Genomic DNA, 305 nt, shown 5'->3' with positions numbered 1-305 from the left:
TACGTTCTCACCAAGGGTCATCATGGGACTTCGGGACACCCTGTATATCGCTTGTAAGGCTGAGTTCCTACTGAGCGTGTCACGCGTTGCGTCGTTTGCCTGCGTCACGAGTTAATCAATCAAATCGTTCCATTGGAACAAATGCATCGTGCGTCGCGCGTCGCGTCATTCCAATTAGAGGATTTGATTGGTTAACTCGGATGCAACAGACGACGCGATGCGTGACGTGCTCAGTGGGAACTCAGCCTAAGGGAGAGTTCCCACTTAGCGCGTTACGCGTCGCGTCGTTCTTCGCGGACTAATCA

The sequence above is a fragment of the Odontomachus brunneus genome, unplaced genomic scaffold (genome assembly GCF_010583005.1).
Source record: "Odontomachus brunneus isolate Ranch 3 - 2012 unplaced genomic scaffold, Obru_v1 Obru_scaffold_087, whole genome shotgun sequence".
Classification (NCBI taxonomy): domain Eukaryota; kingdom Metazoa; phylum Arthropoda; class Insecta; order Hymenoptera; family Formicidae; genus Odontomachus; species Odontomachus brunneus.
The sequence above is the reverse complement of the archived record's forward strand: the minus strand, read 5'-3'. Positions refer to the sequence as shown.